The sequence below is a fragment of the Hippopotamus amphibius genome, chromosome 6, assembly GCF_030028045.1.
Source record: "Hippopotamus amphibius kiboko isolate mHipAmp2 chromosome 6, mHipAmp2.hap2, whole genome shotgun sequence".
NCBI classification, from domain to species: domain Eukaryota; kingdom Metazoa; phylum Chordata; class Mammalia; order Artiodactyla; family Hippopotamidae; genus Hippopotamus; species Hippopotamus amphibius.
Window position 1 is genome coordinate 31585773 of NC_080191.1, and position 12000 is coordinate 31597772.

Sequence of the window (12000 nt, forward strand, 5' to 3'; positions counted from 1 at the left end):
TTTCGTAAGTAGACATACAGTCATCGAAAAGAATAATATAAAAGTGACATGAGAAGTAGAGATTTAATAATTCTTGCTTTATGTGATGTATTTCCTTTTTATACTTATGCCAAATACTGTATTATTTATCTCAAGTGAATTGCACATTTTGTATTTCTCTTCACTTTCTTGATTTTTATTATATACCTTATACTTCTGTTAGTTATAGAAAAGAGGCCATATCAATGATGATAAAAGGTTCTAAATAAAAAGACTAGTTTGACCAAGCTATATAAAATTTTGGTTTCTGTTATTCAACTTATATTTAAACCAGTTTTTTTTTTCTTTTCTCTTTAGCCTCTTCAAATACTCTCCATTCTTCTTCCATGAAAGCTTTACCGAGTCTCTCTGACTCATGCTAATCTGTCTCTTCTTTGAATTCTACCCACTCTAATTTTATAACTATGATTTTGGAGGCTTACATTTTTACTTGAGTGTTTTGTATGCATCTTGTTTTTGTAACTAGAAGTGAACTATGTTTTTTTTTTGTCCTATTAACTTGCTACATTTGGAGCGGAACTCCATATGTTATGCTGATTTGGAATTAGGCTTTTTCAACCCTGTCATTTCTAGGTGTATGTAAACCTGAATGTGATGGAAAAGTCTGTGAAACTGGCTAGAATGAATGGTTTTCCTTGCTAACTTAATTCCTTATAGGCTAAAGATAGGGCCCTCCTCCTGCCAACCCAACTAGGGTAGTACTTTTGCCTCATTGCTTAAAAAATTAGCCCGAAACTTACTTCTCCTCTAATGAAAACATAGGGTCAAGTAAGGGAGAGATGTATGTAGTGATGTGCTATTTTTATTTAAGTACTTTAGCCCATGGGCTTTTCTTGAAATTGTCTAGGCCAACTTGCAGACATCTGTTGCTTCTTCTAATCCTTTGTGATCTATGTTTTGCCTTTTAGAGGTGATATTATCTCTATTGTGATGACATAAGTGATTGGATGTTAATAGGAATAAAAATGTTTTTTATATCAACATTGCATCAAGGAAAATTAGGTTCATACAGGATATGAGAGCAGTAAATTCTTCAGAAAAAAGGAGCAAGCAATATTTGCACATGGACTCCTTGTTATTACAATATTCTTCAAACTCAGGCTTCCTGGGGAGGTTGCTAATGGAAAATACTGTTGGAAATCTCTTTCCTAGATGTATTCCCATCCCATTAACACACACACACACACACACACACACACACACACACACCCTGTCTCTTGATTATTATTTCTTTCACAAATATCTAGTGCGTGCCCACTCTGTGCCAGGCACTCTTTGCCTTGTATCCTTGAAGGTGGGGATCCAAGGATGAACATGCCCTCATGGGTCGTTCAGTCTAGCACTGTGTAGGATGGTTAAGAACCCAAGGAAATCGTTGCCTAGGCACAGATTCTTTACCTCAGAGTTCTAGACCTTGACTAAAAGGCTAGTAACTCCCAAATGTGCTTGCATCTCTTTCTAAATCAGCCTGAGTCGCCATTATCAATGCATGTGTATCCACCATAGTAAGAGCATTCACTTAATAAACATGTGTAAGTGGAAGCATATTCTATAGTCTTTGAAGGCATTTTATCATAAGCTGACGTGGGAGAATTCTCAACATATTCATGCCAGTTTGCCAAAAGATAGTAGAAAGAGAGTAAATCTTACAATACAAATGATTTTCTTGTTAGCTCATATGAAAATATTTCAGCCAAGCAAAACAAAAAATTAGTGTGTACAAATAGTTGCGCTCTTCAGCAAAGGGATCTTTGGTGTTATTATTATTAATATATTTAAAATAATTTTTAGAGCAGTTTTAGGTTCACAGCAAAATTGAGAGGAAGGTGCAGAGATTTCCCATATACACCCTGCCTCATTCACACATAGCTTCTCCTATTATCAGCATCTGCCACCACTGTGGTACATATGTTACAATTGATGAACCTACATTGGTACATCATAATCACCCAGAGTCCCTAGTTTCTATTAGGGTTCGTTCTTTGTGTTAGGCATCCTGTGGCTTAGGACCAAAGTATAATGACATGTATCCATCATTATAATATTATGCAGAGTAATTTCACTGTTCTAGAAATACTCTGTGCTCTACCTATTCATTCTTCCCTCCCCGCTAGGATGTTATGTTTTGATGCATCAAACCAAGTGGTGTGTTCCTTTGTAGAAGGAACTCTGTGCCTGAAAGTAGAAGTTGTATCCTGGTTCTACTGCTTATGATTATACAACCTTGAGTATATCACATGACATTTCCTCTTCTTTAGAATAGTTAAAATAAATGTAATTTTTGTCTCACAGAGATGATATTTGTGAGAATAATTTATAAACCAGAAGGTATTTTACATATATATTATTGTATTTATCTGTTGGACCAACTGTCACCCAGAATTCTCAATTTTAATATGAAAATTGATATAGCTAAAAATCAGACCTATTGGTCTAAACTGGTGGTTCTCTACACTGGTCACATTAAAAACCACCTGAAGAGCTTAAAAAAAATACCATTGCCTAGATGATTGGGATAGGATGGCGCTTAGGAGTCTTTTTTCTTTTCTTTTTTTCCTTTTTTCTTTCTTTCTTTTTTTTTTTTAAAGCTCCCTCATGATTCCATTGTGCAGTCAGGGAAAGAATTGCTGGTTTCAGTGTCAAGTCCTTCAAACACGAGGACCTTTACAAATGGTCAGGAGGCAGCATTCTAGTGCCTAGAGCAATGAACTCCATCTGTAGCCAAGAAATAAATAGCAAGTATTCTTTATCAGAAAGCTGTTATAACCATGAGTACTGTTAGACTAAAGTAGAGATACTACCTCACAGTGTATGACACTGTGGTTATGAAACTATACTCATCAGTGCCTGAAACTATCTTACTGTTATCTTGTGGCTAAAAGATGAAAGATGCTTTAGAAACTTTAAACAGATGCTCCTGTACTAGAGCCTATAGTTTGGACTGTCAAATTGCCATGCACAGCAATGGGATACTAAGGAAGAAGAGACAAGAAATCTACAGATTCATGCTAAATTCTGTATAACTTTAAAGTTGTGACTGTATTCCATTTAAGGACTGGGAGTAATTTGACTGAGAGCAGGGGTGTGTGTTTACTTTCCGAGTGTACCCCCATTTCAGAATAGATAGAATTCTGGAAAGTTGGCCATACTCTTTCAATATATTTTATACCAACATCCATACTTGGAGACAAAGGAGTGTAAAGTACAGCATTTCTGCTAATTTTGAAGAGGTTCCACTTATATTACATTCACAATGAACAGAAAAGCTCTAGGACTTAGTGATATTTCTACTGAATTATTCAAGCTAAACTTTTAAAACCATATGACATGGCCTCTCTTACATAAAACCTTCCAGTAATTTCACATTTTCTATCAAACAATTTACAAGCTCATTTTCTTGACACTCAAGGGCTTTTGAGAGTTTGACAACTTGATTTCCCTTTACTTTGCTGTGCTTGTTCAGTGAGTCCTATCATTTTGCTTAACTTTTAGGAAAACTATAATTGGTCTTTGTATCATTTTCAGTCACCCTTAGTAATAATAGAAATAGTCCTGTTAATAGCTGCCTGCCTCTATTGGCTGCCTCTGAAATGGGTTTCATGTGAAAGTGATGTATCAGGAAGTATTTCTGGAGAGAAGCACTTATGGGGTGGGAAAGTAGACGTGGCGCGGAAGGAAGACAGACAAGGGTGAGACTTCCAGGAAAATCCAACCGGGGTAGGGATAACATGACTTGGTTTTGCAGGAGAGCTTCTGAGACAGTGTGAGGCACACCATGGCTTTGTCCCAACTAGGAGGCAAGGAGAGTGGCGTGTTTACGTCCCTTTACTCATTGGCTAAGGGCTGAAGCTAGGAAGGTAGCACCAACTCTCTGGTGCTTAGCACTCTCCATGGGTGTAGACAAAGCAGTTCTGGCAGCTCTCGGGGCCTCCTGCCAACAAGGAGCTAGAGATGCTGATGTTGGGGGTCAGAGTGCATTGGAGCTGGTGTGCAGAAAGCTGGTAAAGGGATCCAAGGGGATATGGGCAGGAGGTCATATTCTTTTAACTTCTGTGTTAAATTACTTCTTCAATTAGAAGTTCCTCGAAAGCAAATATGTTATGTCATTTCTTTTCTATCACTAACCCCTGTGATACCTTGTCCAAAATATTGAAAAGAGTGTCTTTAACAATATTTATTCAGTGATTGAATGGGTGAGTCAGGGTTTATTTTTTCCTTTTTCTTTTTCTTCAAGTGCTTCTTTATATCTCTGCCAGGCCTGTGTATCAAGCTGCAGAATATATGCACTGGGGATGCTATTGGATGTGATCAGAACTCTCTCATGGTACTCATTACAGAACACCCTCCTGGGCTCAGTCAAACAGCAAGGATGGCAGGAATCCAGATTAGCTGTTATTTAGGGAGCTGACTTGAGATGTCTGAAGGTAAAAAGGACTAAATCACATTCCCCTACATAACTGGGAAGGACCGGAAGACAACTGCTGATGTCAGCACCTGCAAGTTGCCAAATTTTTTTTTTTTTTTTTTTCTGAGCTCAGGGCCAGTGGTGGTCCTACAAGTTAATGTCAGCAACAGAGACCAACATTTTTTAAAAAATTTATTTACATATTTAATTTTTTTTTTTGGCTGCGTTGGGTCTTTGTTGGTACATGTGGTCTTTCTCTAGTTGTGGAGAGAGGGCTACTCTTGGTTGCAGTGCACAGCAGGCTTCTCATTGTGGTGACTTCTCTTGTTGTGGAGCACAGGCTCTAGGCATGTGGGCTTCAGTAGTTGTGGCTCATGGGCTTAGTTGCTTCGTGACATGTGGGATATTCCCGGACCGGAGATTGAACCCGTGTCCCCTGCATTGGCAGGCAGATTCTTAACCACTGCACCACCAGGGAAGTCCTCTGAGACCAACATTTTGAATTGAGACAATGAGTAATCAAAGGACATGGTACCTATGTTCATTGTGAGAAAGAACCTTTTCACTGCTTAGTTGTTCTGACTCCTCCTTGCATGAACCACACCCATTGTATTTTTTAAAATTTATTTTATTGAATTATAGTATAACTGAATCACTTTGTTGTACAGCAGAAATGCACACCCATTGTATTTTAGTAGAAACTCCTTCTTCTGAGAGTTCACGTCAAAAATTTCTAGTCTCTTCCAGGACTTTACTATCCATACATATTGTCATGGAAAACCCTTTAAGGAATTGTGGGTATGTAGAGCAGATGTGGCACTCCAAATAAATTTATGGAGCCAAGAAAGGAACAAGTCAAATGTGTGCTGTTAAGAGCATTAATTAAATACAAAAAAGTTGCCACAACTTTTGGCAACTTAGAAAACACCGGACATTCTATAGATCAGTATCATAATCATTATGTTGAATACCATCATTGATCTACCCAAAACAAGCACCATTCATAGTCCACGTCTTATACTGTGCATTACACAGTATAGTAAATAAAATTACGTATTTTGATGTGGATGGCACTTTTTTGGATCAGTTTCCTACAACTGATTAGTTTTACGTTGGGTTAAAAAAAAAAGATTTCTACTGTGACAGTGAGAATGTACTCATTACCTCTGCGAATAAACATCTTATTTCACCTTAAGCTTACTCACCATGAATGGATATATGCTAAAGTTTACTAAAATGCAATGCCCTTTTTATACATAATTCACATATCTACAGTAGAAAAACTCAGTGGTATCTTCAGCCTGCAGGCAAAGGACATAGTAAAAAAAAAAAATCTAAGTAAGAATTTCTCAGTATTTCTCAAGCGCAGTGGTAACAAAAAAAGAGAAAACCTATAGGAAATGTAATATTAATAAAAAGGAAAGAAGAGAATTAGACCTGACATTCCATTCATTCATTCCATAGACATGTATTATGCTATAATGAAATCTTGGTTATTGCATTATCAGATAAACAGAAACAAAGCACTATGTGAGAAACACTAGCCTTTTCATTGCATTTACAAAAATATAAGGAAAAAAATAAATACAAGTGACACTCAAGTACTTGGAGTAATGACAAAAAGGAGAATATTCATTAGAGAAAAATCAGACATGTAAGATAATGCATTTATGTGATTTCTAATGTTTATCTGCAGTTTACCTTTGGATGGCTTTGGAAAAGAGAATTTTCCTTTCCTTAGTTTTCTCTTAGAGCAGGGTAAGGGGTTTAAAGGTGAACCAGGAGGGAAATTTAATTTCAAAGATGTATGGGAATCAATGCTTTCAAAACAAAATTTGAAATATACTTTGCCATGCCTTTTTATGCTGTACAAAATCCATCATTTATAAAGCTACTGATTTTGACAGTGCCTCTCTGCAACATAGGACATAATGCAGAGCAATCAAAAGGCATTTTAATTTTTAAAATGCTCTCATCTGCTTTTCCATTGCCTTTAGTAGCTTATACAATTTTAGAACACATGCTGCATGCCAAGTTGTCTGGCTTTATCTTCTCTATAGAGGAAAAATGTCACCACAGCAGTGTTGACTATTTTCTGGAAATGGAGATTTTGCATGGATCAGACTTACTATGGATATCAAAATATTACCAATGATAATGATTAGTTAACAATAATGGCTACATTTAAGTACTTTTTATATGCCAGGTGGTGTGCCAAATGCTTTACATACATTATCACATTTTATCTTCAAAGCAACCTTGCACAGTAGTCATCAATATACACATCTTACAGATCAGAAAAGTGAGACTCAAGACTGTGCAGGTAACTTGTGCAAGGCCCATGGTCTTAATGGTGAGCAGCTGAAGGGCCAAGCACCTCGGGGAGGCCCCATAGTCTGGACAGGGTGTGTGGTTTCCTGAACTTTCCTGGGATGGAATCAGAAGGTCATTAACTTAATGAGATCTTCAGGCCTCTCCTAGAAAGAGTCTGAACACTGAGACAGATCTAAAGTAGCATTGGTCTTCTGGGCGTTTCCTTGACTGGGACAGAACCCCACTGACTATTCCTGTTTTCACCCTGGCCTGGACCTGTCACTGAAACAGAAACATTCTCTTTTCTGTCTTTGGAGCAGCGTTCATACCTCTTCTTTGTCCAGAATGTGACTGCAGTCTAAAGTCAAAGTCAGGCAGGTAGAGATGAGTTTGGGAAGTGATAAAATACTATGCAAAGAAATAGTATAAACATATCCCTTTACATAGCACATTTAATATCTTAAGCAAAATGTGCATTGTTTGAAATCCTTATTACTCATTGCCGTAGGTTTTCAACTTGCTGCATTTATGAATTTTCCTAATAGGATTTTCTCTCTAATTTTGATGAATTAAAATACTGTGAACAAATATTATTGCCCTTCTACCACAATACATATGGCTGAGGCAAACTTAGGGAAAAATATTCTTGGATGTTTTAAGTCTGACATTTAGAAACTGGGTGGCACATAAAAAATACTGCCAAGGTGACATCATATTTCCTACTGATTCTGGAAACCAATTCAAATAGCAAACATTTGAATTCGTGTTTTTATATGAATGTCATTGAAGAGGGCTTTGACTGTTGCAAATTGATCTGGAAGTGATGGGTGAAAAATGATATTATCTAGCATTCTTTCTTTGTGGTTGGCGGTCTCTACACTACTCAGAGCACCATATTTGCCACCTGTCCTTGTCAGACTGTTACAGACCAGCTAGAGTTACTACTGTTCCTTGTCAGCCACCCTTGTGCTGCGCGTGCCGTGTCTGAGGATGATGGAAATGAGACAGATATGCTGGTGTTTTTGCATTAAGGAGGCAGTTCCTGAGTGACAAGGCTATTTGTGTACCATGCGCATAAATATTGCCTGATGATGTCTGAGTTCACATGGATTCACCTTAGAGAACTTGCATAAATGCCAGGGAATTAATTGCATTGCTTAGACTTACGGTGAATCGATTAAAATGATGGCTATATTTTGAGGAATTTTAGGTTGGCCTTATTAGTTGTACGCTGCAGGGTGTAAATGCATTTTTAGTAATTATCAGGATTATATTGTTTTGAAGTTTTACAATTAAGTGCATTTTACCCTTCCACAATATATTTCAGGAGTTTATAGTTTCAAGTGACCTATTATTTAAAAGCAACAAATTGGAAATAATGGTTAAAATGTTACCTGTATTCTTGATTTCTTACTTTTCCACTTATTGTATGAGCTGTCAAATTTATATGGCCTCTTTATTTTAGACCTTGGAATAAAACCTGTCCCTTTTTTCAGACACGTAAGGCTAATAAATGTTTGAGAATTAACTGCAAGTCTCATAGTTTTTCTGAAAACTTTGTGACATATAACCCCAACATTGTAGGGATGTAAAGAATGTTATTGTTAACCTGAGGCACAGTCTGGAGTATAAAATAAATTTTATTTATGTTTTCACCTTCAGTCTTGTCTTCACCTGTAATCTAAATCTGTGATTATCTGGTGGTCATGTATCTCTGCTTTAATGAATGGTTAATAAAATTAACCATTAGTTGATAGTTAATAAGATTGGTGGCCTTTGATACCATGAAAAGGACTGAAAGTAGCATTAGTGTGTAAGTATTTCTTTCTTCCTGAATTTGCTCTATATTATAGCACCTATGAGAACTTAGGTTGCTTCTTGGAGAAAATGCTAATAAGCAGAATCTTGCCTCAGGGTGCCCGGCTAACAAATTACAACATAGCACAAACCATTTAAGGAGAAATTGTTAATGGATTGGAAGGAATGTGGTGTTTCTCATCGGCAGTTCTGTTGACTCCCTATGTCTCTGTCACCCCCTGTGCTTGTTAAGCCTGCAGATTCCTGGCTCCGCTGCAGTCCTTCAGTTAGGGCCGGACTCTTCTACTGTGCAAGCCCCTGGTGAGGAGCACACTTAAGTTTGAGAGTAGCTGGTGTCTTTCAGTGCCCTCTTTCTCTAATTAAGTTTTGTCACATTGGCAATATAAATACCTTTGTGATTTCTGGCACCTAAAGCAAGAAATGAAAGAAAAGAGAGAGATTGAGGTTCCTAATTTTCCCTTTCTGACCACAATAATTAGATCTAGGTTTAGTTCTTTATCTTCTTTCTAATGTTTTTATTTCTCCTCGTTGAAGTATGATACTCTTAATATGTTATTTATTTTTTGATGGGGGAGCATGATGGACTGCTGTAGCAATCTAGGAAAGCCGTGGAACCTCTGTCCAGAAAAATGCCTGTCACATGTTTGTATACAATAGCAGGGGTTTGTGGAACACCTGGAGCTCATCAGTGCCCATAATATAAGAATCCCCATGCCAGTAGGACCTACCTCATAATTAATACAAAACAAGCCTGTGATTTAAAGATTTTTTTTTTTTTTTTTTGCATATGTGATCACTGTTGGACCATGCAACCAAGGGCTCTTCAGTGTGTACATTATTTACCTGTAGTCTATAATGGTTCCTGAGGAGCTATAAGCTTGTAAAGTTGTAGTTATGAAACTGAAAAAAAAAAAAAACTCTGCAGTTCTTTAGGTAATTCATAATAGCATCAATGTGTAAATGTGATTACAATTACTCAATAGGTCATGGAAATTTCAAAAAATTCTTTTATTTTAAGTTTGCAGAAAGACTAAAACCGAAGAAAAAATTATATTAAATCAGAGCATATTGTCACATTGACAAGGATGTATCTCATAAAACTTTATAATAAATTTTTACATGAGAAGATTTTTTTTTCAGTTCTTTTGGACAGATACCCAGAAATGGGACTTATGGATCATATGGTAGTTCTATTTTTAATTTCTTGAGGAATCTTCATACTGTTTTCCATAGCAGCTGCACCGTTTACACTCTTACCAACAGCGAGCAAGGGTTCTAATTTCTTTAGAAGTGTCTAGAAGGATCTTTTGGTCCATTGCTGCATTCTATTTGCTAATTTAAAAAATTGCCTCTATATTCTCTGACTCTATAAATCAGAGAATTGATTATATATTCCATTTACTATTATCAGGTTTTGGTATTATATTAATGCCTGCCTTAAAAATTGAGGATTTTTTTGTATTTTTCTATGGTCTAGATACCTTAAATAATTTTGTAATTGTATGCTCTTTAAAGGTTACAATAGAATTCTCTGAAAAAAAAAAAAGATTACATTTTTATGTTCAGAAATTTATTTATCACAGGACAGAATGCAGTTATGTAGTATGGCTCTTCTGAAAGTTCAACATGCTTAATAAAGACATGTTTAAATGAATGATTCTTAGGAAAAAAAGACCACACATATCAAAGCACAGAGCTATCAGTTGTATTCATCAGACACACTGCAGGCCAGAAGATCAGAGCTTCTGCTTTCATAATTTCATTTAACCTCTCCAAAATGTAGTCAGCTGCCCCATATGTCAGTACAATTGTATTTGATGAGTGAGAATGACACAGATTATTGGCCTGACAAGGCTAACCTGCTAAACAAAAACATATCAGGTTTATCTGATGACTTGGAAAGATAGTGTGAATGTGTTGTTTCTTCTGTCCTTTTGAGAGTGCATTAGGGAGATAAATGATAAGTATCCACTCATGGGAAGAAAGGAATTTGAATGTATTTCCATGGATTATGTACCAAACTGTCCTTTCTAGCATTTATCTTTTTAATTTTCTAAACCTGTTTTACAGATATGAAAATTGAGGCCAGGAGTACTTAAGGGGAAACATAATTTGCTCAAATCCATGTGTACATTTAAAGGAGAGGATAACATGCAGTTACAGAGGAATGCAGCTAGATCGCATTAAAGCATAAAGTATTGCCTTTAGAGCCATGCAGATAGTTCTCTCCTTGGTAGAGGAACTTGAGAATCTAAGCTAATGGACTTCAAGCCCAACTTTGTGGATCAAAATAAAACCATATTGGGCCAGTATCTGAAAATAATGAGCAATGAGTTTTACACGCTATTGAAGAGGCAGGATTGCGCAGGCAGCTGAGGTCAGTATCAGGAAATTCTGGAAAACAGTGGGTGTTGTGCTGGAGGCTTTAATTGAGGGCAGAGCTGGGGAAGCAACCCTAGGAATGGGAATGGCTCTGAGGACTCTAAGCATTCAGATAGGTGAACTCATTGTTTTGAAAGACATTTTTTACCCAGAGGATAAGCTTTTATCAGTATCTGTTTATAATCATGTATATAAACATATATATGTTGTATGGTTATATACGTGTGTATGTTTATAAATTTATTGTTAGTAATTTTTTAGTTACTAGAATGCTAGTTTACTATTTTAAACAAAGAAATACCACACAGGACATGATGACATGGTTTAGTAAGAGCTCATTATTGTTGAGTGATGTAAGAAATTAAACCACAAATAGAAGCTATTCTTTTGAATCACTATAAGAATTAACTGTCACCCTAAGCAGAAATACAAATTCCATACAATCAGTACATTCTTTCCAGAAAGATCTATGTGGGAACCAGATCACAATCAAAAAGTATGTGATGGATGAATCAATGGAGTTGGTCATGACAGAAATACTCCAGTGGGCCCTCTGGGTTCAAAGATACACAGTGAACCTCATAAGTTACAGGATCTCATTTTAAAGAGAAAGTCCAATTCAGGACTTGACACATTTCCCCAAATCTTGTCCACCAGCATTTTTAAGAGTGTGTAGAGGAGGAATAGTTTAGCAAGTGGTTACCTATTTGCTTTGTTGTCCACCCCCTGTTTCATCTGTAGCACTCTCTCATTCATCATTGCCAGGAGAACAGTGATCAGCTGGATGTTTTCCTGTTTCCTTTTGAAAAGCAGGTTTACTTGCCAAAATGACACCTTTTATTTAGAGAACACGGAGGGTCTGATTTATCCTTAGTGCTGCACTGAACGCCCTAGGAGGACATGGTGTCTAGTCCTGAGGATCTCACCTGGTATCAGCATCTCCATGCCCATAAACACAGGCTGGAAAAAGATCCCTGTGGATGAAATGATGCATCCATCTCCCTCTGCAGATGTTTCTGTAAAATGAAAAATATGCCAGGAGG